Source organism: Aedes albopictus, chromosome 2, assembly GCF_035046485.1.
Source record: "Aedes albopictus strain Foshan chromosome 2, AalbF5, whole genome shotgun sequence".
Taxonomy (NCBI): Eukaryota; Metazoa; Arthropoda; class Insecta; order Diptera; family Culicidae; genus Aedes; species Aedes albopictus.
Genome location: NC_085137.1, coordinates 23,328,951 through 23,356,287, shown reverse-complemented (window position 1 = coordinate 23,356,287; position 27,337 = coordinate 23,328,951). Strand labels below are relative to the sequence as shown.

General features: G+C 37.9%; 1 protein-coding gene across 3 annotated transcripts in view; it reads left to right on the top strand.

Moving 5' to 3' along the window:
- Positions 1–27,337, top strand: part of LOC109623404 (beta-1,4-glucuronyltransferase 1) — a 416,723-nt gene that overhangs the window by 61,751 nt on the left and 327,635 nt on the right. The window lies entirely within an intron of this gene.

The following is a 27,337-nucleotide window of genomic DNA, read 5'->3' as shown; positions in this document are numbered from 1 at the left end:
AATGCCAATTCAAATCCAATCCAAAACAATTCAAATCCAATCCAAAATCAATTCAAACCCAATCCATAGCCAATCTAAGGAGTGTATCGGAAAGTAGTTGAAAATGTTCAGGATGCTCTACCTCGAAGCTGGATTGGTCTTTTCATTTCGGTTCTTCTATGAAATCTTCACAATATAGTTAAGTTTAGAACAGCTTGGAAAAATTTAATAAATGTTTAGTATTATTGAAAATATGGTTAAATGAATACACCTAACAAAATAAAAATCTGCACAAAATGCAATTTTGTTAACATTTTTCAACATTTCAAAATTGTGTAGCGAATAAAATTTGTACGATAAAAAATCTGGAAAATATTGGTGCTTGTTAACAGTTATGTACACATAATATATCATTCAACACCGACTTTCAAAATTCATATTTTCGATTGAAAAATCTCCTACATCTACAAAATGGTCCACTCCAAAAAACGTCTATTTTTTGGTCAAACTTTGAAGTTCTGCTTTTAATATCTTAAAAGGTTATAAAATTCTATGTTTTGCTCTAACTTACTCGTCCATAAATTAAAAAACAAACCATATTTAAAAAAATGCGAATTTTTCATTTTATGTATTTTTTGTTTGCGTAAACATAATTTGGAGGAGCATCGAAAAAAGGGGTTCCTCAAAAATGGCCTTTTTTCATTTTTAAGAATTGCGCTTAAATGCACTGACGATTTTTCTTGAAAAAAATAATTTGCCTATATCATGAGGATTCTGGAGCTTATTATATTTGCACAAAAAAGTTAACAATTTTCGAACATTATCAAACTTTTTTCGCAGTTTTAATTTTTTAGATGGTGTGCAAAAATTTGAAAACATGTGTTCAGTAATCTAGGTTAAAAACCCAGTTTAAAGAACATTTTTAGAAAATCATAAGAGCCATTACTTTTTTCAAAGAATTATACAGTATGTCCAAAAACAAAATAACTTAAAAGTTGAAGTTAACTATTTTTGAGGCTATTGTAAACATTTTCAACTAGTTTACGATACACTCCTTAAAGCCAATCCAAAGCCAGTCCAAGCCAATCCAAAGCCAATTCAAAGCCAATCCAAAACAATTCAAATCCAATCCAAAACTAGTTGAATCCCAATCCAATGCCAATCCAAAGGCAATCTTAATTCAATCCAAAGACAATTCGACCCCAATTCATAGCCAATCTAAAGCAAATTCAAAGCCAATCCAAAGCGAATGCAAAGCGAATCCAATGCCAATTCAAAGCCAATCCAAAACCATTCAAATCCAATCCAAAGTCAATTCAAACCCAATTATGGCCAGTCTAAAGCCAATCCAAAGCCAATCCAAAACCAGTCCAAAGACAATCCAAAGGCAATCCTAATTCAATCCAAAGTCAATTCAAACCCAATCCATAGCCAATCTAAAACCAATTCAAAGCCAATGCAAAGCCAACGCAATGTGAACCCAATGCCAATTTGAAGCCAATCCAAAACAATTCAAATCCAATCCAAAGTCAATTCAAACCCAATCCATAGCCAATCTAAAGCCAATCCAAAGCCAATCCTCATGCAATCCAAAGCCAATCCAAAGCCAACCCAAAGCCAATTCAAAGCCAATCCAAAACAATTCAAATCCAATCCAAAACTAGTTGAAACTCAATCCAATCCAAAGGCAATCTTAATTCAATCCAAAATCAATTCGACCCCAATTCATAGCCAATCTAAAGCAAATTCAAAGCCAATCCAAAGCGAATGCAAAGCGAATCCAATGCCAATTCAAAGCCAATCCAAAATCATTCAAATCCAATCCAAAGTCAATTCAAACCCAATTATAGCCAGTCTAAATCCAATCCAAAACCAATCCAAAACCAGTCCAAAGGAAATCCTATTTCAATCCAAAGTCAATTCAAACCCAATCCATAGCCAATCTAAAACCAATTCAAAGCCAACCCAAAGCCAACGCAAAGTGAATCCAATGCCAATTCAAAGCCAATCCAAAACAATTCAAATCCAATCGAAAGTCAATTCAAACCCAATCCATAGCCAATCTAAAGCCAATCCAAAGCCAATCCTAATGCAATCCAAAGCCAATCCAAAGCCAATCCAAAGCCAATTCAAAGGCAAGCCTAAACTAATCCAAAGCTTATTCAAAGTCTATTCAAATCCAATTCAAAGCCAATCCAAAGCCAGTCTAAGGCCAATACAAAGCTAATTAAAAGCCAATTCAAAGCCAATCCAAAGCCAATCCAAAGCCAATCCAAACCCAATTCAAAGCCAATCCAAAGCCAATCCAAAGCCAATCCAAAGGCAATCTAAACTCAATTCAAACCCATTCTATAGCCAATCTGAAGCCAATTCGAAGCCAATCCAAAGCCAACGCAAAGCGAATCCAAAGCCAATCCAAAACTAATCTAAAGCCAACCCTTAGACTATCCAAATTCAATCCATAGCCGATCCAAAGTAAATCCAAAGCCAATCCAAATTCAATCCAGAGTGATTTAAACCCAATCCATAGCCGATCCAAAGCCAGTCCAAAGCCAATCCAAAGCCAATTTAAAGCCAATTCAAAGCCAAAGCCAATTAAAATCCAGTAAAAAAAGACAATCCAAAGCCAATTCAGAGCCAAACCAGAGCCAATGCTTAGACAATCCTAAATCAATCCTAAGCCAATTTAAATCAATCAAGAGCCAATTCTCTCTTATCGAGAACTCATCAAGGCTAATCCAAAACCAATCTAAAACCATCTCAAATCCATTTCATAACCATGCAAATCTGAACCGAAGAAAAATTTGGAAAATCATCAATATGAAAATTCGAAGATAGTCCACATCCATATCAAACACATCAAGCACAATTGTCCGTCCAAACATTCCCACGAAATGGTCCCAGGAAGAAGCCTTCCTCCTCGCCAATCAAAGTCAACAAGTTATCCTCCGTTTGTGTCTTTAGCAGGTTGGACCTCCAACTGCAGCCGCAACAACAGGTCTATACCAGCTCTGCTGTCTATTTTGACATTTAAGAGTCATTAGACGTGTGGTGTGGATCCAGTGCAATGAGACGAACGTAATTGCTTTCGATTTGTTGCTTCGATTCGTACACATTGCTCCTCAGTTTATGGATTGGTAGAAGTGTTGCACTCTTCAAATCACACACTTCGATCGGTAAAATTGTGACTGGCAATGTACCCGGGAAAAAGTGAATGGCAATTCAAAGGTATAACAGCAATCATACAGTATTTACAACAATTTTTTAACTGGTAAATTTAGTAACTAGTAGTGTTGAATTAATGGTTATCATTAGTGGAGAAATTCTGAACACTACAAAGTTCCTGATTAATGTCATTGTACAATAGAAATACTATTTATTAAATGGTTAAGATGATGTTACAAGTCGCTTGGTCTGAGTTCGACTAGCTTGTCCACATCTGAATTTAGATACTAGCGGAGTTGGAAGCTTGCTTTGTTTGATAAAGTCGTAGGTTAAGGAAACCTAGTATTACAAGATCATAGTAATTTATATTAGGAATTCAGTTTCTGATGCGAGTAAACACGAATGAGTTAAGCTGAATGATTCATAACCTCTATAACAATAAAGGTTATGGTTGTCGCGATTATAAGACAAATCGTACATGATTTTTTTTCAATCAATCATCAAGTTTGTCACAATCATAAAAAGCAGATTTTTCATAGTTGTTATATACATGAGTTATACAGTGAGAACTATACACGTTATTGTTTTTAACTGTGGAAGTGGGTGGTAACTGATACTGTCTTACTGTTTCCATGTATGCATTGTACTTACACTAATATTTTATACGGTTATTTGTGTGTTTGATTGCAAATTCCAGGATAACCCTATATTTTATGGTACATAATCATACACGTTATGGTAACTTAATAGTTTTTCGTGTTTAAGTCTCAGTAAAGCAACTTTTCTTGTGGTTTCCATCTCTCCCATCAAGTAAGGAACGGAAGCAACAGATAATTGGCGTGTGGCGTCGATTTCAGCCTTTAAACTCGATCAATAATGTATCGGCCCAACCCGCGGTTGAGAATCGTTCCTCCTTCGACAAGGAGCCCAGCTCTGGAAGCTTATTGACCTTTGCCGTGGTACCGTTTCTTTCCGCTAGCACTCGTCCATCTCCCAAACCGTCCGTGGCAAAACCACACTGGGTATCTAATTAATTATTTAGCGTTTCCGCGCCAGAAACGCCCGCTTCCTTATATATCCATATTATTATAACTATCATCAGTGCATGGCGCGGTGCGGCGCGGCAGTTCAATTTCGTTCGATTCCAAACGAGTTTCGCAAACCCTCTGTGTGCCCTGCACAAAGTTCGAACTCTTTGAAGCATGGCCCGCTGCCGCTGCTCTAAATGGCAGTTATTCGGACGTTTTGTTTTATTTCGAAGGCAAGAAGTGCCTTTCCTCTGTTATTACGAAGCATTATGCAAAAATAAGCCACCGCGCCGAGAGAGAGAAGCACCCGGTTACTTACTCGAAAGGGGGACCGCACTCTAGACCAATAAAATCAACATCGTTCAAAAATGAAGAGCGTTACCAACCAACTTCGCATTGCATCGGGGCTGACTTGAGAAAGGGGAATCAGCCGGTTCAGTGATTTTGCCCAGAGGCAGACCGTCGTCGAAGAAGAGATTGCCCTCCACACTCACCGACCGATCGTCAGTTGTTGCAGCACAGCAGAAGCAACAGTAGAAGCGGCATCCGACTTCCACTTTTTGAATGCCGGCCAAAAACGGCAAATATTACTTAATTGTTATTTAACCTCAAGAAGACCTAACCAGCAACCTGAATGCATTGGGATCGAACTGAACGGGCGTCTTAGCCGTGAGGTCGCTGATGATGCTCTTTGCCTCATCTGGGAAAGTGCATTTTTCGGGGTGCTTTGGAATGGAATCGCATTTGGAGATCGTGAGGAGACTGTTAGAGAACGAATCATATGAAATGGTATTTGGTATTATGTGTTTCATGAACACATGCAGAAGTTTTAAAGATTTTCTTTAATTCTTGAGCGTATAGTTTTACGACTGTGGATTCTACACTTGATAGGCATTTCTCGGCTTTGGCAGTATGAGTGGGTAGCAAAAGGCTTGTTTTGCCCTACATCCCACGTTTCGGTTATATGTTTTAAACTTCATCAGGGAATCTAAAATTAGGAAATTGTTTTTGGAAATATTTTAGATTTCCTGAAGAAGGTTAAATGAATGTAACCGAAACGTCGGATGTAGGAGCAAACATTTGCTAGACATACGTAATGCCTGAAGTTCATAGGCACAATATGTGTTGAAAAATGGACAAATTGAGTGGAAAAATTGCGAAAAAATCCACGTAGTTCTGGTGGGATTTGAACCCACGTCTCCCCAAGTTCGCTAGACAGGGCGCGTTAACCAACTCCGCCACAGAACAAGTAACAATTCTGTGAAGTAGAAAGCCAACCTGAACCCAAAGCCCACCTCACCCCACGTTCTTTCCTCGCAATTCACCATCTCCTACGGTCCTTAGATGTCCACTTCCAACACTCTCTGAGCGTGCCTACTTACGAACAACAGTGAGAGCCTTTTGCTACCCACTCAGACTGCCAGAGCCGAGAATTCTTATCAAGTTATTCCTATCAGTAGGTCGACTCCTGAGGCACGTTCTCCTCCATTTGGGAAATTTGTGCCATAAGTTATTCCTAAGTATGTTCACTGTAGCACTTCTTATTCCCTGAAGAAGATGTAATAAACATCGAAACGTCGAATGAAGGAGAATATATGATCGTTTGTTTCCAATTGCGACTGCCAAGCCGAAAATCTCGTGAGGTTTCATAAGTGTGTCTTAATTATTTATTAAAATTAATCTGTTTTGATAAATAAATTTATTATAAAGTCGAGTTTTCGAATAAACCAGTGAAAATCCATTCCACTAAACCGAATCGTGCTTGAGAAAAAAAATGGTAGCGGTTACGTGACTAAAAAGTTAAAAAATCATGACAAATAAACCCGTTTCCATAAAGAAGTAAGAAGGCGAAAAGGGCTGTAATAAATTTATAGTTTTTTTTTATCAATGAGGTTTTTAACTCTCGAATGATCTTGGTGTTGTATTTTGTGTAACACGTTGAAAAAATTTCGCTTTTTTTGTACTCATTTAGCGTAGGTAGTGCTGGCAGTGGTTACCAACCGCACAATTGGTAGAAGGTTATATTTGATCTTTTGATTTCATACTAAAGAGCTCTTTTTTCTGAGCCACTATGATTTCTTTTCAGATTTTTAGACACTTATTTTAAAACCTAAAATTAATTTATAAGAGATGAACCAGCCTAGGGCTGAAAATCTCTATAATAAAGAAATAATAATAATAACCTAAAATTAATCTCAAATAGATTTTTCAAAATCACCCTTTTGACAGCTGGGCAACTACTTGGCAGCTCTGCCCAGTACAAAATCCGACGAGGGGTGGTTCATTAAATCGCTTCCATACAAACTTCAAATTTATTTTTAAAATTAAAAAAAAAATCATGAAATTTTGGATTTCGGATCAGTTTGGTATGTTGATTTAGAATATGGAATTATCTCATCACCCATAAAGAAACCAATTTCAAGCTATAATGAGTCCATTCCTGTTTTCATGAGAAAAATTTCATAACGCTGTGACATGAAATCATAACTGTGAGTCATGAAAGTATGACGCTACGCCATAAAACATGACTAAACTACCGATAATTATGAATCAAAATAGACTTATCCAGACACCCTTAGTACTTCGCAATCTTGTCTTATTCCATCAGTTTAAGTGTTACAGGCAATCGGAAGAGTTTTGAACTAAAATTTTATATTTTGTTTGGCACGAAACTATTGAAATGATATGCTGAATGAAGGAAATACAATTTACAGTTTTTACTTATCAGGATGATAATTATTTGGAATTGAAAAAAAACAACATTTAGCGTGCAGTCAGTCTTAGTTTTTTCTCATCATAATCATGAAATGGCAAAATCTTATGAGATGAAACAAAACATAATTGTGTAATTTTGATTCTAGATTAAGAAATACTTCAATCTAACGACCAGCAAGTTTATGAAATTTGGAATTGCTTGAAAAGTTCTCCAATAATTTCTCATAGAATCCTGTCTAAAACGTGTTCGAATGAAATTTCTGTGTGAATATTTCAGACGATGCTTTTCTGGAATTATCGAAGGAACTTTTTTCAAAGCTTAGCAAGGATTCTTCCAATACACCTTCTGTAATTTCTTAAGAATTCCTTTCAGTATTTTTTAGAATTGTTTTTCAGGAATTTATCTAGATATTTGTCAGGGCTTTCTCCAGATATATCTTTAGCTATTCCTTGTAAAAAAAACAACAATTACTTTCTGCAAAAATGGCTTAACTTATCGGATTGGCGAGTAGTTCCTCTAGCGTTTCCTTCAGAAGTTACATCGAAGATTCCTCCAGTATTTTTTCCAGAAAATGTTCAAGTGATTCTTGCAGGACATTTTTTAAAGGTTCTTTCCGGTATTCATGCCCATTTTTTGCAGTTCCTCCAGAGGTTCCGACATGAATTTCTCTGTATATTCCCTAAGCGTTTTTTCCGGAATTCCTCTACGGATTCTCTAAGGTGTTTCTTCGTAAATTTCACCAGAAAGTTCTCAACAGATTTTTCTAAAATTTCCTCCAGGGGGTTTCTCAGAACATCCTGGCAGGGGTTGAATCATACATTTTTCTTGGGATTTATGGAAACTTTTCTTCAGGAATTCTTTCAGTTTTTTTTTCCGGCACCCCTTCAACAACGTTTGATACATTCTTTCCGGAGCTCCTTCAGAAATCACTTCAGGGATTGTTTTGTTGACGTTTATCCAATAATATTTCAATAAACTTTTCTTGAAATTATTGCAAAGTCCAATTCTCCAGACATTGCTTCAGAGATTCATAAAAAAATGTGTTTGAGAATTTTCTGGTGATTCTGTTAAAAACTATTCCAGAAATTTCTTGGGTTTTCGGCTTGCAGTCTGAAAAAATTGCGTTGACTGATTTCAGATCATCGCCGACGTTTCGGTCCAGGTATGGGACCTTCCTCAGGGCTCGATACAACAATCAACCTGTCACAGAACTTTTTAGAAAGCAAAAAATGTGACAGGTTGATTGTTGTATCGACCCCTGAGGAAGGTCCCATACCTGGACCGAAACGTCGGCGATGATCTGAAATCAGTCAACGCAATTTTTTCAGACTGCAAGCCGAAAGCCCAAGAAATCAAGCACCCAAATCAGTCGATATTCGTAACCAAAACTATTCCAGAAATTCAGAAAAATTCCTCTAGAAAATTGCTTTAGGTATTTTTTTTTTACTAATATGTACCATTCAAATATTTTGCAAAAATTTCTTTTAAGAATTCCTCCAGAGGTATCTCTAGGAGTTCTTTCGTGTTTCAGATCATCCTCCAGGAACCCCTTCAGAAATTTATTTAGAGATTTAGTCAAGAATTCGTATCGTATCTTTGCCTGAAATATCCACACGGATTACCTTATATTTTTTTCAAGAATTCTAACATAAATTTCTCCAAGGTTTAATTCAGAAATTTACAGAGGATATATAAGTTAATCACAGGTCTTCCAATGCAATATCAACAGACGGAGTTAGCCACGACTTTTCCCTGGAAACACCGTGCACATGCACACAAATTGATCTTTTTTTTTAAAAAAGACGAAGCCGAACCGTCGGATTGTAGCTTATATCCTTTAGAAACCCTTTCAGGAATTTTCTGAGAAACTTTTTTAGGAATTTTTACTTAAATTCCTACAAAAGTTTCTCTAGGTGTTTTTCTTGAAGTTCCTCCAAAGTTATTTTAAGGAGTATCTCCAGGCATTCTCCAGGTATTCTACAGATATTCCCTAGAGATTCCTTCGGGAACTGCAGAGAGTTTTGTTCAGGAGACTCCTTTAGGAATTCCTTCAGAAAGCCCCGGAAGAATAACTCCAACATGTATTATGTAATTTCATAAAGTACTTCTGTGAAAATCTGTGGAGGTGTATCTGAAAGAATTCGTGGAGGAATCTCTGAAGAAATCCCATGAGACAGTTCTGAAGGAACTGCAGGAGGGACTCCAAAAAGAAACCTTCTAGACATTGTTTCCACCCTTGGCGAAAATTTCCAAGGAATTTCTGGAGGAATTCTTGGAAGAATTTCCAAAGATTTTTTTGGAAATCCTTTAAACTTAGAAAAAAAGCAATGGAAAAAATATCTAAAGTAATCCCTTATTCAAGAAAAAATTTCAAACTACTGAAGGAGTCTTTGGTGATATTATTGGAAAAAATCCTGAAGGATTTTCCATGGAATCCGTTGAGGGAATTTTGACTACATCGTATATCTAATTCCTGTAGAGATATTCTTAAAAATATCCCTGGAGGATTATGTAAAAAAACCCAAGGGAATTTCCTGAAGAATTTCTAGTAGGGGTTGCTATAGATTTTTTTTTTCAGAAACTCTAACTCTGAAACCTATGGTGAAGTTCCTAAAAAGATTTACAATTTAATATTTAGAAAAAATCCTAGAGAAATCCAAGAAAAATCCCATGGCAAATTTCCTAAGAAATTTCTGTAAAATTTACTAGGAATTGTTTCTGAAGAATTTTATGAATGTCTTAAAAGATTCGAGTAGAAATTCCTAAAGATGTTATTGTAAGAACGAATTGATGGAGGAAATCCTGAAAGAATCCTGGGATGACTGTGTAAAAGTAAGTAGTGGAGTTATTTCTATAGGGGAACAACCATGAATTACGTCACGCTTTGAGGAGATGAGGTAGGTGTACAAATTTCTGCAGTCCCATACAAAAAGTACGCCATAGGCGGGAGGGTAGTTGAAAATGGATAATTTTTACGTGACCTAATTTATGCCATTTCTAAGGAATCAATGGAGCCATTTTAGGATGGTCTCTATAGATTTTTTTAAAATATTTATTATTGTGTATTTCAACTTATGCTTATTATACTCTCTCTATAGAAATACTTTGTAAACTTTATGGAGGGCATCCCTAAAACAATATTTTTGAAGGTATATTCGGAAGATTTTTTGAAGATATCCCTGGATGAATTTCTGAATGAATTCTCAATTTTGCATTTTCTAAACACAAAACGCTGTAAGGGTCTCTGAAATACGTGGATGGTTTTCAATTCCTTGAAAAATTTCTGAAATAATCCATGGAGGAATTTCTTAATCATAGATGGTTTTCTAGAAGAATTCTTGGTGAAATTTGAAGAGGTTCCTCTAGAGTCTAGAGGATGTTCTGGAGGAATTTCGGAGGAAAATTTTGTGGAATGTATTTGAAATAGAGAGCGGAGGAGATTTTGATTGTGAGAGACGGCCAAGTGGCTTCGTACCTTGGAGGAATAGATGCGCCCGTCTAGTGGCTGTCCGTGTCCATAAACCACGTGGCCATTTTTGGGGTGATTCCGTAAAGCATCCTCGTGTGGTTTTTGTTCATACAGAAAAAAAAAATAAACTTATATGGACCATGGTCTTTACCAGAAACACTCCTCCCTATTCATGACCACGTGGTTAATGGATGGCATGGCTCTCTAGCGATTCCCGAGCCACGAGTTTGATTTCCACCATAGTACTTAGATTTCTTTTTGTAATTTAAATTTCATGAAGTAATCGGACACATGTTTCTGACAAGGTATTTCAACATTGTAATTTTCACTTGGCAAAAAATCAAGAAATGATCGTTTGAGAAACAATATAGTTAGGGAAGTGCTTAAAAATGACTTAGTATGCCGAAAAACATGCTTTGTATCACTGCGAGCGTTGCGCCAAAGAGCTAAAGATAAAATAAACACTGAATTCTACATTATCGAAGATAGGGAATAATCTTCCAAGCCATTGCATATCACAAAAACTGACACAATCCTATTCTATGTGCCATTTAAAATAGCATAAAACCTCTGCATGCCGTTCCGATCCATGCTTGACTGCGCTCTAGTCGTTCTTGATGCCTTTTCTTGCTGCGGTGCATTCGATTCTCTTTTGCTCTTTCTACTGTCATTCTCTACCGCTCAGAGTACTATTGATTGAGTTGAGTCCCAGTCACTAGAATTAGACTAGGATCTATAGGCTAGTAGTAAACGAAGGAAGATATCGGTCCAAGGATTGACCCCAAACTTTACTGCACTAAAAGTATAAGTAGTAACTGATTCTTATGCAGATGTTCCTGGGTTCAATCCCTGGCCCGTCCCTTTCTTCCTACTTTGTATGTTTCTGTAAACTTGCTCTATAAAATCCATAAGTTCATAGCCATCGCTAGAACCAGAAACGGTTGAAAAGCCGTTTCTCCTCCTTCCAACTTTCACAGCACAATGTTTAATCTATCAGATAACGCCTACGAGTTATGCAATCAAGCGAACTGTGGCGCAAGCTTCATAGTAATAATCACACGAATCTATCGCCTTACGCTTGGCATCCATGCACCAATGTGTGAACCAGAGCGTTCATGATTAACAAATATTTTAATCATGATTAATCATTGGTGATTAAAATTCAAATTTCGGTGATTATTGATTATGATTAATGATTAATTTGATTTTTGGGATGATTAATGGTTATGATTAATGATTAAAATAGATTTTATCTGTGATTATTGATTATGATTAATGATTAAAAATGGCTCATTGATTAAAAATCATGATTAATCATGATTAATCAATCACAAAAAACAGGAAATGATTAAAATATAATTATTGTTTAAAATATTTTTGAAGTTCCAAAAGTAAAAGGTAACTCTGTCTGGGAGATTATTGAAAAAATAATCAAGAAGAACAGCATTTGAACCAATTCAAATTGGATCATATATTTTATATGGTGAAAATTTTTTGATGATGAATGATTAATGATTGATTATTTTTTTTTCTTATGATTATGATTACTGATTAATGATTAAATTGCGAAATCAGTGTGATTGAGATTAATGATTAATGATTAAATGAGAAATTTTGGTGATTATGATTACTGATTTTTGATTAATCTTAATCATTATTCATTAATCATGATTAAATTTATGATTAATCATTAACGCTCTGGTGTGAACCAATATTCCGACATCCGCATGAATTTGTGCAGACACAGGGGTATATCCGGTCTGCTGTGGTTACAAACGATTGCAATCATCGCTTCTTTCCCCTTCCCCACATTGATCTGCAACTGCAACCTGACGTGACAGGCTCCATTGTCGCCCAGAAAATAGGAAGATCACCAACTCTCACACACTGAAGATGCCTGCTAGTCCTCGGCAGATATCTCATAGCTTCCTTGTGTGAGTGTAGCTGGTGTGGCGATACTGGAGTAGCATCCACCGGCGGTCAATCTAGCTCAAACTTTAAATCTTGAATCTCCAGAACGTGACAAACCCTATTTTCTCATCAACGTACACCGGTTACCTTGAACAACGGTAGCAAATACCACCAATGCACAAGTGCACATTAGAATAAGTCATAACTGCTCTAAAGCTCTCGAGGAGATGCCGTTCTATAATACACTATTGAAGACATGACTATCAGCTCATAGTATCATCACTCAACAGCGAGCCAGCCTAACGTCGTCACAACATTGTATGGCGTGGGTGCCCTCTTGCCACCACTCTCGTTGACGTGAGAAGCAACCCAAAAAGCCGGCTGCTGCACACAATGAGGTGCGCTTGAAACCATTTTCCTACCTCTCGTCCACCCCTCCCTCCTTCCATCAACATCCAGAGGGGGTGGCATTATGTGATCGACGGGCTGCTGCAGCCATTAACAGTGCGATCGCATCACGTTTCCACGTTTGAGAGCATTTGAGCATTTGAGCTGCAGCAATCTTCTCTCCCCCGGTCCGAATTGGCCTTAGAGCCATGTCGTCGGCAGAGGGGAATCCGCTTTGCGTGCTAAATCGTAAATCATTATCGGAAATTTGCCCAAATTGGCGCAAAGAGGTGGAAGTATGCTAAAAACCTACTGGCTGCTGCAGCAGTCGTCGTAGATTCCCACGGCAAGGCCACTCGGCGCGTCTGATGGTATGCAGTGGCACCTGCCTTTTTTGCTGGTACTTGCTTGCTATCGCTATCAATCACGATCAACGCTTCAGTGGAGTTGCTCTCCGTTAGGACGGGATGTGCTCGGCCTGAAAGTCCGACCGGCATAAAAAAAGGCACAAAACAAAACCGCATTGAAGCCAAAAGAAGACCCGAAGCCGTGGATTTTCATTTTAACCTTTTTAGGTTTTCGCAAACAAAGTTAAACTCTCGGAGCACTTGGAACTGCTGGTTGATCCCATCCAATGAACTCTTCTCTGCAAACGCGAGGACGAACGGCGACGACGGCGAAGAAGACGATCGTGACTGCATGGATGGACGCGACTCGAACCGACGACCGAATTGGGGGTCTTAGATACCCACTAACAGCAGGTTGCGAAAATTGTGGGAACCGATCGCGCATTGTTGCCTCGGCCATCCCACAACTGCTCCTCCTCGAGCTTTGCGAGCGAGCTTAGATCAAATCGGTTTGGCAGACCTCTAGCGTCAGGGCTTCAATAGAATAAATAAACAAAAGCGTAAGAAGCGTTCGAGTCGTTCTTGACAATAGCCGAGCAAAGAGTTTGGAATGATGCCCCCGGGGGTTGTATTTCTGGTGTCTTAGAGTGCCCGCTGCTACTTAAGGTGGCCTTTGGGTTCGTGCTGAAAGAGGTGTGAATTCTGATGTTAATTTCCCACTGATGAAGATGATGGTGATTACGACGACGATGATGATGGTTCCGGTGGTGATGAACGTTCTGGTACCTCGAACTCTGCCCGATACTGGAGGCTCAGCTCAATGACTGACTATGGCCGAATGTTTCGTGCTTTCAATATGATCCACAATAGTCGTTGAGGTTTTAGACTAGTAATTGAGTTAATGCTGGAAAATAGAACGCTCTACATGATATACGCTTGAAGAAGCTCATTTAGTATAACCTTAGAGTATTCTGAAAGAATGTAAGTTACTAATTTACTATTATTTTTTTTCCTCAAATTTCGGAGAATTCTTTCATTTGGAGGTTTTAAGAATAAATTTTGGAAAACCAAGTATTTTATGTCTCGCATAGTCATTCAGTCAGTGTGTGTGTGATTGTTACCACTATGAGTTTTGAGTCTAATTTGATTGTAGGGCATAACTTATATCAAATTCCTTATTTTTTTTTATTCTTTAATCACTTAACCTAATTTATAGCTCTTTTTGTCCACTAGGGCACTGCGTGAGCGATTCCAATTGGCGGCTGAACTTACACTTTGTACAGCGCCTAAATGTATTGTATTCTATTTATTTACTTGCACGAAACCCACATTAGGAGAATATAATCTTCTTCCAGACAACAAGTTTTCAAGAACAACGGTTAAACCCAACCCAACAGTCAGTTGAGTTATAGCAAAAACTAGACCCGTGCAAAAAAAATAATTGGGTGTAAACCCAACAGATGGAGTCGAAGAGCCCGCCCGCAATCCGAGAAATTTTAACAACAGTTCCAGGCTCCCTGTCCAAATCGTTTCTATCAGGTCAGGTGCCGATATAAATAGTTTTCTCCGGTTTTAAGGATTCTCGTCGGCCAATCCACTCCGGCTTTGAACTATGCTCAATCATACTCAAAGACTCTACAAATATTTCCATAATACACCATTTAAAAACCAAAATGTTTAAAACTATTCTACACCGAATCACACTGTCCAGTGCTAATCAGCAGAAACTCTGCCTGCTATCGGAAAGCCACGTACTACCTGAACTTTCACTAGTGCTGCAGCAATAAAATGCATTTTTGCGGCAATTGCTTTTCTGCTAGCAAGCCACAAAATCTTTCCCCTGAGTTATACTCATGCCTAAATAAATCGATTTAAATTTTTTAGCCTCGAAAACAAGTGCTCGATGTTGTCGTATTGTTTCGAAAATCTATATAGGGCAATCACCTTTCTGTCTACGTTGTTGCAACTGGACGTAGGAAAGCTATTTGAATCCTTTTATTTATTAGAGAATAGAGTCACAGATTACAATTTTATCTGTATTAACGAGATTTTTAACTCTGGGCTAGTTCATCTCGGGACCCAAGCTTTACTTCCCTTTCGTAGCAAGAACTCACATGTTGTGAGTTTGTCGGAAGTGGGATTCGATCCCAGGTCCTTGACGTGATAGTCACGTGCATTAACTATTACACCAGGTCCGCTCCACAGGCTACAATTCATCGAGAAGCAATCAGGTTTATAAACAATTTTAGTGCATGGCTTGCCGACGCAGCTAATTGGGCTGATATATTAAAATGTTCTGAATGACCCGATATGTATTGAGTGATCGACCTTAGTGATGCCATAACATATTTACTATTTGGCATCAATTAGACAACTACATGTTCTTTTAGGATTTCAACAAACAAAGCATCAATGTGAAAAGAAGAATGCATGAGAGCCATTTGTGGAAAGTGTCAGTTGAAATTGTTTAGAAATAGTGTGTGCATTGATACTACTCCTGCTAACACGAAGTCGTATATGAGGTTGAATAGAATGCTGAAGTGGAGACAACATGCTTCGATTTAACAATGTGTATACATACATACATAACGCATAACGCCCAAATTATGCCACAATCATGGTAAACAACTGATCTTTTCTGGAGTATCTCAGAACCATAAAAGAAAATTATTGCAGGCATTTCAACGGAAATCTATGTTGAATTTTTTTTGTTGAAGTACGCAGTGGGGCATATGCAAGTGAAACATTGAAAAACCCTTTTTTCATTTTTTTTACGTTGCTTTCTATTTTATACAAGCTATGTTATTAATTTTTAGATGACCGATATGACGCAGGGAATAGTTGACATGCTTTTAAATGGAAAATTCAAAGCAAAAAACGTTATAGAAATGTATTACATTGAATAATTTTCCAGGATTAAAATTTCCGAGGAAAGATGCATTCAGCCCCATCGAATATTTTTTTAGGCAAATATTGTCTTCTGGCCCTCGTTCTAATGTACATAAAAATTGGGGCGATCCACATTATTTAAGAAATTGAATACTATTTTTTTGCAGGAATAATTATATGAATTCTTCGGAAAATTGTAGGTCTATTAATTTTGAGCAAGTTTGCTGAGAAGTTTATATGTAGCTTTAAAATTGATCGATCTAGAACATTTTTTTCTGAATAAGCTTGGGGTGGTTCAAACTGGTTCTCAGTTTTTTTTACAATTTCTATTACTCATCTATGTTGGCCAATTTCTAATTGACCTATCTAATTGGTACTTATCGAATCAATTGATTCTTCATCGGATTGTTTTTGATATCGCGATCAACTTTGCCTAGAATAAAATTCTAAGTAAAATTTCTAATACCTTCTAGCGCTACATATAGCGGATAAACGTAGGATCGAATAACTTATCATCAGATAACTCTTGACGTCCTTCTCATTTTCGTCTTAAGGCGAAACTGGAAGCATTTCCTCACTTTCTGGTTTTTGATTTTTTATTAAATAACGAAGCAATATTTTCAAAATCGGTTTTCGTACACATGTAGAGTGTGGATCAGGGTATCTTCAGAAATTTTTTTGTTGTGGAAAATGTTTTTCGTTTTTGCAAAAACCATTTTTGAACAAAATTTTACAAAAAAATGTTTTTTGCAAAAATGGAAAACATTTTCCACCACAAAAAAAAAAAAATCAGAAGATTCCTTGATCCATGCTCTAAATGTGTATGAAACCCGTTTTTGAAAATATTGCTTCGTTATTTAATGAAAAATCAAAAACCAAAAAAATGAAAAAATGCTTCCAGTTTCGCCTTAAGCCATTTTTTTTCTATGTGGTCTGATTCTCGAGATAAAGAAGTTTTGAACTTCTCTCACTAGCGCCACCGATAGGATGCATTAAAAATTCATTAGTGACCATCCATAAACCCAGGACCGGATCTAAGGGGGGACCAGGGGGGAAGGGCTGGGCCCCGGGTCCCCACATTTTAGGGCCCCCACACATTTTTTTGGTTGCTAATATTAACTTTAATTTTCATGTTGCTCGATTATTGATCGAAAATGAAGAAAAAAAAATTTTGCTCATCTCTCCGGGAGGCCCCCATATCCGCTCGGGCCCCGGGCCCCAACAATCATTAATCCGGGCCTGCATAAACCACGTTGATGACCACGTTGGTCGTTTCAGCCCTCCTTCATCTTTTCGTCCATACAAAAAATTTAAAAAAAATGTGGGGAACCTAAATTTGGACGACCTCCCTCGAAAAGCCTTCGTGGTTTATGAATGTCCCCTTACTGGATGAGATTTGTCTTTGTGGTCTGATTCTCGAGATACCACAGTTTAAAATTTCTACGACTTACCTAGCGGAAATATTCAGAATCAACTAGCATATTATCGAATTACTCTTAAATACACTAAAACCCCTATTTACGCTCAAAACGGGTGAAGCGTCAATTGGGGGAGCGTAAATTGATGGGAGCTCTATTTGGGCATTAGTGCGTAAATCGGGGGAGCGTATTTTTCAGTTTCAAAAATATTTTATGAAGATCGAAATTACATAGTTTCTACACTGTGAAAAGTTTATAAGTTATTTAGTTACAATCAGTAAAACAGTTTTGCTAAGTTCAGAGGTTCCCAACCTACGGTCATGGGCCAAGCAAATTTCTCAAGAACCGAAGGTGTGAGGATGAAGTGAAAAGGGTTTTTCGGATTATGCACTTCAGGGAGTACTTATCACAATGTAGTTGTGTTGCAAAGAGCAGTGGTTCCCAATTTGAAGTCACGGGGCCAGAAGAAATTCTCAAGAACCGAAAGTGATATGAAGAATTGAAAATGTTTTTCGGATTGGTTATCTCAAGAACGAGTATGTTGCAAATATCAGTGGTTTTTAATTTATGGGTCATGGGCCACGTGAATTTCTCAAAAGCCGGAAGTGTGAGAACGAAATGAAATTATTTCTCTCGCAGGTGTCGCAGGGCGTTTCAGCCGGTCTAAGAGGCATTTCAGGAGTTTCTCGAAATTTCTGGGATTCTCAGGGGATTCCAGCGGGATTATAAGAGGGGTCCAGGGGGAGTTCGCAAAAGAATCCCAGGAGGGCTGAAGGGCGTTGCGGAGGTTCCAGGGGGTCCTAGAGTCATTTCTGGAAGTTTCAGACATGCTCATGAGGATTGCGGGATATCTCAAGAGGTGCTTCAGAGAGACGAGGGGCGTTTGAATGGCCAAAATTTGGTCTACGTGGTTTATGAACAGACCCATACTAGATTACTAAACGTCAAACAGACTGTTACCTCAGCTTGGGAACCACCAAGCTTTGTAACACTTATTTATTGTAAAAAGTGGTCCTTGAGGACTCCTTGAAGTTTTGGTTGATGAGAAATTAACATGGTCCGTGACCCCAATTTGGAGACCTCTGAGCTTTACCACACCACTTTATTGCAAATAGTGCTCGTTAAGATCTAGAATCCAAAAATCATTCACACCTTCTCCAAGAAGTTTCGGGTCATACTAAATTAGCATGGCCCATAATTCAAGCTTGGGAATCACTGAGCTTTGCAACACCAATTTATTGTACTAAGTTCTCCTTTAGATGCAGAATCTTAATAACATTTACTTCTCCTTGAGCTTTCAGTTCTTGCGAAATCAGCATGGCCCGTGACCCCAACTTGGGAAGCACTGAACTTGGCAGCGCCACTATACTGTGGTAGGTGCTGGTTGAGACGCAGAATCTGAAAACCTTTTCCACTTTTTAATCGCACTCTCGGTACTTGAGAAACTAGCATGGCCAGAACCACTGATCTGTGCAACACCACTTTATTGTAATACATGTAATGTACATGCTCCTTGCGATGTAGAATCCGAAAAAATCGAATCTTGAGAAGTTCGCGTGACCCGTCACTCAAGAACCACTAATTTTTGCAACACTGCTGGTGGTAAAGCCTGCGCACTTTAGAATCGGTACGCTTTCTACCGGCTGCAGATCAAAAACGGTTTAACCTAGAAAAAAATGTTGTAAGAAGCAAATGAAGCTTATTCATTGTGTTTTGTAGGAAAAATATGAAAAAATCAGTTTTTATTTGTTCAAGATAAAATTTTGACCTGAATGTGAAATTCATGCCATTTTATTCTGCACAAACCAATGATCGTCAATATTTTCAAATTTCACAGCTTACGGGCTGATATTTCCACAAGAAACAAAATTATACTCATCAAACATATGCTCAAAACAAGTTACGACATTAAACTTTTGACAAATATGGTTCACAAGACCATAATAAACTTATAGCCTTATTGGACATTCACGCTATATTCAAAACATAATTTTACTCACACTAATTTTTTATGAAAAAATATTTCCTGAGATCGTTTTTTGGATCTACAATTCCCCAATTCAAGTGGCCCAACTTAATTCATATCGAAACCTGGATTATTTTTGGAATTATTAGCAGTCTTCCTTCGCAGTAGTCGGAAATTAACAGTCATAAGGCTAACTCCTCATAATAAGCCTAAAATAAGATAGTTTTAATGGATAAAACACTGAAAACCATATTGATTATGGAACTGTAGATGTGATTCTATGATCACAAATAAAAAACTTCTGAGTAGATTCAGTTTTATTTAAAAAAAATCGTTAGATATTTCACGCCATCAAAACACATATAATGAATTTTGTCAGCAATAGTCCATACAGCTTTCGAGCCACGATTAATTATATTGTTCTGCATCAAATAATTGATTTCTTGTATAACAATACTAATCGTATAGTATCCTTCCCGTATGCGTATTTGCCGAACTAAAGCTTATGCGAAAACAACTTTTCTGACCTTAAATATCTATGCAAGTCTTTGATTTTCCATAAAACCCTTCAAAGGCTTACCATAGCTATATTGGAAATTTTAAAACACTTATGGAATATTTTACCTCCCTTAATCAACAATCATAATACCAAGAACTATTATATACTGCGTAATTGGTGGGTTTGATAATTATATATTCCTACACAAATCTTGAATCTGACAATGATTGGTTTTTGCTCAATGTGTGCAGAAAAAACTGGCACTATTTACGAATTCAGATCAATAGTTCATCTAAAAATATAAAAACAGCAAATTTTATACTTTTCCTACAATCTACAATAGATAAGCTTCAATTGCTTCCAACAACACTTTTTTCCAAGTGACTCCGTTTTTGAGCGGCAGCCGGTTGAAAGTGTACCGATTCTAAAGTGCGCAGGCTTTAGTGCTCCTTGAGACGAGCAATTTGAGAAACAACTTCAAATTTCTAGTATGTATCACATGTTAGATGTTCCGAATACCTACAACCCCAATTTACGCCTAAGGAGCGTAAAAGGGGGGGGGGGGCTTTATTTTGGAATTAGTGCGTAAATGGGGGGGGGGGGGGGGGATGCAAATAAAGTGAGCGTAAAATGGGGTTTTAGTGTACCCCAATCATTTTTTCTGAAGATGAAATCATCTTATATGGTCAGATTTTCGAGATACAGAAGTTTAAGAATTCTAAGACCACCTTGCGGATACACCTAGAATCAACTAACTCGATATAGGTTAGCTCTTGATGCACGCCCGTGCACAAGGGAGGAGTTTTGGGGGTTAAACCCCTCCCATTGCCGATGTCCCTTCCACTAGGGGCCCCTCCATCCTTTGTCAAAATTAGGAAAAAGCCCTCCCTTGTTGCCTTTTCTGTGCACGGGCCTGTCTTGATGTCCTGATCAGTTTTGCCGATAACTAAATTCTTCTATGTCGTCTGATTCTCGAGATACATCAGTTTAGAATTTTTAAGACTCACAAGCACCACATAGCGGATGAACCTAGAATCGGATAGTTCTTGACGTTCTGATCAACTTTGCCGGAGACGAAAATCTTCTATATGGTTAGATTTTCGAGATACAATAGTTAAGATTTTTTTAGACCCATTAGCGCCACCTAGCGGATAAATCTATTACCCAGTTCATTATCGGACAGCTCTTGATGTCCTGACCAACTTTGTCGAAGACGAAATGCTTCTAAGTTGTTTGGTTCTTGAGATACAGCAGTTTAGATTTTCTAAGACTCACTAGCGCCACCTAGTGGATAAACCTAGAATAAACAAGTTCACTTTCGGATAGTTCTTGATGTTTTGATCAACTTTTCCAGAGACTTCGCACTTAATCCAAGAATGGTTTCAACTTATGCTAGGTACACTACGCATCACAACCACGCTTGATATTCACAACACGAGCGCGTCGATACTGGCAATAGCTATCAAAGCCTATCAAAGTAAAAAGAGCAAATAATGTACTAAATTATGTACTATCGTAGAATTCCTGACCTCCTCAATAACTTTGCAGAGACACTTCTACCAACATGCCTCATTTCTCCACGGTTATCGCTAAAATTACTGATCTATGAATAGATCACTGGGCGTTCAAGGCATCTGATCCCGAAATAGGCGTAAATGGGTTAATCCTGGAAGGAGTTCTTTGTGAAAATAATGGAACATTTTCAGAAAAAAAAATCCTCGAGTATTTCTTTGAAGAATAATTATGGAATTTCTGGGATAATTGAGATGGGACATGCAAATGAATTTAAAATTCAAACCAAAAAAAAACTTAAGACAAAAAAACAAAGTCTTGCTTTTGAACCAAAACATTTCTTTGAATTACATAGATCAGATGGTTTTTAAAATTGTGAAAAAACAAACAACAAGTAATTCAGATGATTTTTTGACAGAATTTTAGATAAGTTGTATAGCTTCCACTTCAAAATCTCTTCAAGAATTTCTCCTAGAGATTGGGATTCTTTTAAAGTGTCTGATAAAACAACATAAAAAATCACATCACTGTCGAACTAATAACCTTTAGGTTAATGAGCCGAACTTTACACTTAAGGTCAAACACTACTTATAAAACAGTCTGATTATCATGACATTCTAACTCACATTAGTGTTAGTTAAAATGCGCATGGTTTAACTGTGTTGTACGTGTTTGGTAGACTGTTTTGAGTTGAAAACGACGAAGCGTGATTTCCTGCATTATTTTCACTACTACTACATGGTTAGCGCCCCGAAACAAAAATACATACTTTGTAATAGTAATGATTGCTATTCACTTCCCTGCAGCTTTCTAACTTTTTAGAACTTCAACGGTGGTCCAACAGCAGCTTTTTCTTTGTTATCACAGCTTAAATTACATTATGTCAACGTATACGAGTTTGTATGTTCACTTTTACGTTCATTTATGCGACTTTATCTTTACACCAATGCGGATTAAACTAACATAATAAGATAAAGTATCAAGTAAAGTCGTATAATCATCGCAGCACGTAATTAGGCACATTTTATTTGATACTTCGTGAGTTCCTTCGCACGATCATGCGGATAAGTTATGTTCATCGCAATAAGTTAAAAAATAACATCATGTGACGAGAATTATCACTCCGCTGTACATACATATATGCGGTAGTTACTTAAAATAGCACTTTATATGATATAATACCTGCATCCTTATGCGACTCCTGGTTGTCTGGGAACTTTCCCACAAATTGTTTAATAGATTATTTAATTTCAGAAGTAACTCGAAGAAGAGCATGAGCATGAGCATGAGCATAGATGACCGCACAATTCGTAGTTGCTACTCCGTGATTGACCAGAGCAATCGAAATTGCACAAGGAACCAATGAATAGGGCTTGGGACTAGCTTACTATTCTCAATGTACACAGGTCGAGAGCTCTCAACTTTAATAAGGTCAATAACGGCGCCGGCTACGTCCTTACGGTCATCGAGGATGGAAGGGAATGTTAGTAAGACAAACGTTGTTATAAAGACCGCGAATCGCTGCATCCCCACGTTTGTCTCAGGAAGGATTTTTTTGTTAGTGGGGTAAGGTACATTGTCAGTCCGGGAGTCACCTATGGTTGGTGATATGATTTGACAATGGATCAATATACACAAACCGCCGTTAACAACCGACCACTTTTCGACGCAAAACCTAGCCATAAAGAAAATTCTATCGCGCGTCTCCACTCCACTAGGGAGCAGAAACCTTTAGTCTATTCCACACAGAAATACACTGAACGCGACTCACTTGTCGGCGCCCGGATTTTTTCTCGACCGGCGAACCCGAAGTAACATTTTTCACTCTTTTGTGTAAATGGAAAAAATGAAAGAAAATATTTATTATCAACTAAAAGTGTATTGGAAACTAGCGCCGAAGGGAAGCGAAAAATTCGGAACCGACTCGAACCACGGCGCGCGCACACTCGTCCCGTCTTCGGAGCCCCGCAGAGGGAAGAGGAAAAAAAAAATCGCAAAAATCTAGCAAAGCGAGCGCGCGAAACTTTGCTGCTGCCGAACTACCGCACACTACTGACTGCTTGGCGTCCCGTCGTCGGAGCCCCGCAGAGGGAAGAGGAAAAAAAAATCGCAAAAATCTAGCAAAGCGAGCGCGCGAAACTTTGCTGCTGCCGAACTACCGCACACTACTCTTCAGAAGTAACTCGAAGAAGACGGTACTAATTGGGCGAGGACAGCTTTTCGCTATAGCTCAGCCATTTTTATTCCAATTGACATGAATTTTTGTACACGTCTACATATTGTCCTTGTTCCATCGTATACAAAAATTTAACAAAATAAACTTAACTATTTTGTACCGAGCAGAATACCCTCTTCGAATGAGTGTAATCAGTTACGTACTTCCTAATTCCGCCCTGTTTTGCTTATTCTTTGACAGATACGCGTATTTCGACTACCACTTGCAATCTTCCTCAGTGTCAGTTATCCAGTTGGATAACTTTAGGAAACCCATTAGAACTGTCACTGGGAATTTCGTTTAAAATACAGCGAATCGAAAAATCTCGAGCGAGACGGTTTTTCAACAGCTTATGAATGTGGTTATCCGAGCATGTCGTGTTTCAGAGAATATTTAATGATTTTGTGTGGCAACCCCTAATTTTCTCCTAAGTAATTCAACTGAGTCTTTATGACAACATCTTTTTTAGCATTCGTTTATTTATGCGCAAAAGTTCAGCTTATTGGACGCAGTGGCTTAATTTCCCCAACAGGGGGAGGAAAAAAAGCATTCGTCTAATAAGTATTTTCAGGCGTTTTTCTTGAATTCATTTATATGTTCAAAAAATTAATCAAACATTTAGTTTGATGTATCCCAGGAATAACGATTCGTGATTCAAATCATCCTGGTTTCTGATATAGAACACCTGTCAAAAATACTTACTTTTAAATGGTAACGATTGTTCAATATAGTTTCTCATCTTTATCTAAACAAGATAAAGGCTATGAGGAATCTTCAGTTTGATCAAGCTGATAGGAATTGGCATTTCGCGTATTAGTATCACGCGCTGCAGTCCTAATCCGGGAACGATATCCTTCCGCCCCGTTGCCTCCAACACAAACTGACACAAACTTTGAAAAAGCTCTGGAACATAAACGATTCGAACCCGGGGCCGGGACCCGATACGACACGACGCACCATTATCGCTTTTCGCTTCGGTACCTTCGGCAAGGGTTATTCAAGCTTTGTTTTGCCCTTGAGTTGACGACTCCACTGGGACCGATAAACGATTACGGGTTGGTGGACGGCGGCGGTGGGTGTCCCAAATTGGCACTACTTCCGAAGCACAAATCCTCCCCCAACCGAGCAAGTAGGGATTCCGGCAAAACAAAAACCACACTACCTCAACCAAAGTGGTACAACAACACAATTTGGCCATTTTCCAAATTTTCTCAAATCGTTTCTTAATTAAACGAGAGCATGGTCGGTCAGCTGGAACGGTTCGGCTGCCGAATCCGTATAAATAAAAAGAACAATCCCTCTCGGCCCGTGCCGCTGCCACATGATACCTACCTCGAGATGTTCCTGCTTTGCACCAGTTTGATTGGAACGATTGGGGGCGGTGTGGCAACACTACTACTGGGAGGGTGTAGAATATGAAAATCGGCTTTAGAGCTGTTGAAATTAGGTCGCGCAGCTCTCCTCTGCTACCAAATTTGGGAGCAATAGTATACCCAGTTTGAGGAATGTTCGCATCGTGTGGTGTGCTATTCTTCCACTCTAAATCTTTGAAGTTGGCACGTGTTTTTGATGCAGGATGTCTAAGCAATTTCTTTTCGAGTTTTCGTCCTGCACCGTTTGCAGATTTTTCTTCTACGATACCCCAAAAAAAGCTCTGATGAAAAACTTAGACTTGACAGCCTAATTACCGAGCACTTAAAAAGCCAACGTTTCATCTAGAAGTTATCGATAAAATAACTCTAGGAAAGTGCATGCTGCTTGGTGAAATTGTAAAAAGTTAGAAGATTGTTTTGGAGAAGTACCAGCTACGATTTGGAAATCTTCTTAATAAAGTTAAAAATAAGAAGAACAAACAACTCTTTTTCAATGTACAATAATTTTTTAACATGTTCTTAAATCATCGAAACTGCTAAAAGGTTTTCCACATTTCAAACAAACATCCTGCACCAAACGCAGTATGTTGTCTAATCTTTCCCATTCTTGCTGATATTTGTACACGATTCGACGATAAATTCAATATTTCCAGCATCAATGCAGACAACCAGGCTTGCTTGCTCCTACACTTTTTGCTTATGCCTACAGATAAAATTCCCTCGCCAGCACCAGCCAACCAGCGCCGATGTGTGACATAAACCTCGCACGCTAGTTCGCCTCGAGGAGCAAGCAATAGAGCACACATGTGAGTGTCGAAATGCCCGCCCTATAGTCACGATCAGCCGTCAGCCACGTCGCCAGTCAACGAATGGCCGACTGCCTTCGTGTTTTTCATATTTTTCCGGTGCAAGTTTTTTTTTATTCTCTGATCTAATGGCCCCAAGTAGTGTGATACGGTTTGATATGTGTATCGACAGACTGCTGAATCTGGTGAGGGGGAATTTTCTATTGCAATTGCTGCAGAACGGAGTAATTTATGCTGGACTGTCTCATAGTGTACTGCGGGACGCAGTACAAATAGTGGCTAAGTGGGATCGATTACTCGATTCACTGTAGCCTGCGAGGTTTTGTATTTAAACATTTTTATTTCTAAAACAATGTCATTTCATTGGTGTACTCTAAATTCACTATAAAACAAGCTAAAATTGCATTACTCAACCATGCATCTGCAAGTCTGTACCCGACTAGATAGGAAAAACTAACTTATTACAGGTTGTGTTAGGGGCTGTCCATTAATTACGTAAGGGTTTATGGGGGGAGGGGGGGTTTGAGAAATCTTACGCGCCATACAAAATTTTTTGGGTTCTCATACAAAAAATCTTACAAGGGGGGGGAGGGGGTGTCAGAAAATCGCAAAAATTCCCTTACGTAATTAATGGACAGCCCCTTATTTTGTTACAATGATTTTTGAAACAACGGTTGTTTTAAAAAATATACCGATAGTAGTTAAAATAACAAAAAATCTAAAAAGTTTTGTTCTAATTAAAAAAATATAACAAGTTGAGATATAATCATAACAAGATTAAATATTTCAGAATAAATTTGCTACAAGTTTTGTTACAAACCTCTTGGCTCGAACGACCAAAATAATAAAAATTTTCAAACTTTGTTCGCGACAACACAAAAGATCTTAAAAATTCTGAAATATTTTTTTTACACAAATATAACAAATATTGCAATAAACGTGTTATGAAATTATGTTAGGATTATATCGTCCCCTTAATGCTAGAACTAGGTAAGTGGTTTTGTGAAATCGCGAGAAATTTGTTTACATCTGAACGTTCACCACAATAAACAAAAGTTTGTCGATTGAAACTACAAAAACACATAATGATTCTTCTTTTAAGACCAACAAAGTGTTTGTTTTATAGCAGGATAAGTTTTATTAGCCATTTTTACCCGTACTTTCCAAAACGAGTTACCTAGTTCTAGCATTAAGAGGGCGATATTATAAAGAATATTATAACAAATGATGTTATACATCTGTTTGTAAACAAGTTTTGTTATAATTTTATTACTAAAATGATATAATTGTAATAAATTTGTGTTATGGATTTTTACTTAGAAAAATCCTTATAAGAGAATTATATCATCTATTGTTGTTACTAACAGCAGTTGTCATAATTTTGTTATTATCTTGTTATGTGCTTCTAGTCGGGTAGATTCTATTGTGTCTGTATTCTTTAGGCTCATGCCGAATAACTTGGCCGTTAACACCATATCTATGAATAATAATCACCCCGGTGTACACCAATTTTTAATTTGTCATGCTCAAAAGTGCCACCTAATGGTAGAAAAAAAAAACACTACACCGTCTTCAGCCAGAGGCTGCACAGACTGAACATTACATACACGAGACAACGGACAGCACACATAACACCCAGTGGCCCAATGGAGGATTT